At 35.2% G+C, this 1,927-nt stretch overlaps 1 protein-coding gene across 1 annotated transcript in view; it reads right to left on the bottom strand.

Moving 5' to 3' along the window:
• Nucleotides 1-1,927, bottom strand: part of PWP1 (PWP1 homolog (S. cerevisiae)) — a 25,958-nt gene that overhangs the window by 12,409 nt on the left and 11,622 nt on the right. The window lies entirely within an intron of this gene.

Here is a 1,927-nt window from a genome sequence, read left to right as displayed (position 1 = left end):
ATATTATTAAAATTTATGACTAAGAATCTTTTTTTTGAGACGCAGTCTCACTCTGTCACCCTGGCTAGACTGCATTAGCATCAGGATAGCTCAATGCAACCTCAAACTCCTGGGCTCAAGTGCTCCTCCAGCCTCTGTCTCGAAGAGTATGAGGATTACAGGTGTGAGCCACCACACCTAGCCTAAGAAGTCTTTTAAAAATTATACAGTGAAACACTGACAAAATACAGCCCAACAGTCAGAATCCCCCTCCTCTGTATGCTTTTTATTAAGATATTAAGTAAATGATAAAATAAGCTAAGGATTTTTTTTTTTTAATTCCTCAGACCTCTGCTTCTGGGATAGATTTTGGGATTAGCAGATTCCATGTGATGTTCTATCACACTGGACTATGATGAGAATGCACATTCAAAATGATTAGGTTGTGGTCCTGCAAAAACCTCGACCACGTTCAATATACTTGGTTTACATTTTAAATAAAATTGGTAATAACTGAAAACATACTCTTCTTTTAACCATGAGAGATCAATATTCATATTTAGAATACAATTTTGAAAGTATTCTTAAATAGATATGCTAGACAGTTTGAAGAGTCCCTCCAAACCCAAGTAATAAAGTACATCTATAATGACCGAACTTAGAAGGAAGTGGAAATAAAATTGCTTTATTTCACTTCTTTCTCAACTCCTCTCTGATCCTCACTGAATTCAAAGGAATGATTGTAAGTTCTCAGATGAGAATGCATAAAAATCAAGACAAACTGTAATAGGGTTTCAACTTCCTGAAATTAGAATTAGTCCTAAAAAGCAAATAAACACCAAATGGTTTTCATTTGAAATACGTAAAAGTTCAAAGACAGTAAGAGTTAGAATAACTTCATATTAAAGTGCCTGCTATTTAAAGCCTTTTTAAGAAAGATTTCAAAAATAGATGACAATGAGCCATGGGATAAAAAAGGCCTAATCTATAGGCTTCCCACAGGCAGCCTTAAGGATTCTGGAGAGTTACACAAATCCAAGCTAATCAATGGGACCAGTGATGAAGCAACCTAGAAGACAGCAATAAACATTAAGCCTTTTATTTTTTCAAACTGTACAACTGTGTCTCCTGTAACAAAAGGCCTTATCAACCAAATAATCTCTTTAAATCTTCAAAGTTTCAAGAGAGATGAACAGAAGATTGCTAGGGGTGGAAAGTACCTGGGCAAGGATGGACTTGTCTGGGGATATGTGCGCAGAGGAATGGGCAAGAAAAACAACAGGGAAAATCCGCAGAATATATTCCAGATATCTTAGAAGTCTATTTTAGCATATAAAAAATGAAATAGACTTTACATAAAAAATACCAAAGTGAGGCAAGTCATTCAATTAATGTATAATAAATATCAACATTAAAAAATATGATTTAAAAATTCATATTTTCATACCTATTTCAGATTATTGCAAAGTATTCACCTCTGGCTTTGGTGCAAACATTCCCTGAAGTGGGAAAGGTGACCAAGATGTTTTGATTCCAAAAGAGAAATGTGGCCCCCTGTATTGAATTATTATGAAGAAAATAAAAATGTTTTGCAAAGGGGAAATATCTGAAATAACTATAAAAAAGTGGATAAAATCCTGCCCATCTAGTATAATCTACGTAAAGAAAAAGTGGCCAAGAAAAAAAGACTAGGAGTGAAAAACCAGGGTGGCAAATTATCATCTCAGGGTGAAAGGGTTATACATTTTTCTTGTATTTGATATACAGTTTTACTTCCATGTTTTTTACATTGAGGGGAAGAAGCAAAAAACTGGCAAATGTGTTTAAATAAAAGATTAAGGCTAGGCACGGTGGCTCACTTCTATAATCCTAGCACTCTGGGGGCAGAGGTGGGAGGATCACTCGAACTTAGGAGTTCTAGACCAGCTTGAGCAAGAGCTGGTCTCTA

Source organism: Propithecus coquereli, unplaced genomic scaffold (genome assembly GCF_000956105.1).
Source record: "Propithecus coquereli isolate 6110/MARCELLA unplaced genomic scaffold, Pcoq_1.0 Scaffold218, whole genome shotgun sequence".
Taxonomy (NCBI): domain Eukaryota; kingdom Metazoa; phylum Chordata; class Mammalia; order Primates; family Indriidae; genus Propithecus; species Propithecus coquereli.
The sequence above is the reverse complement of the archived record's forward strand: the minus strand, read 5'-3'. Positions and strand labels throughout refer to the sequence as shown.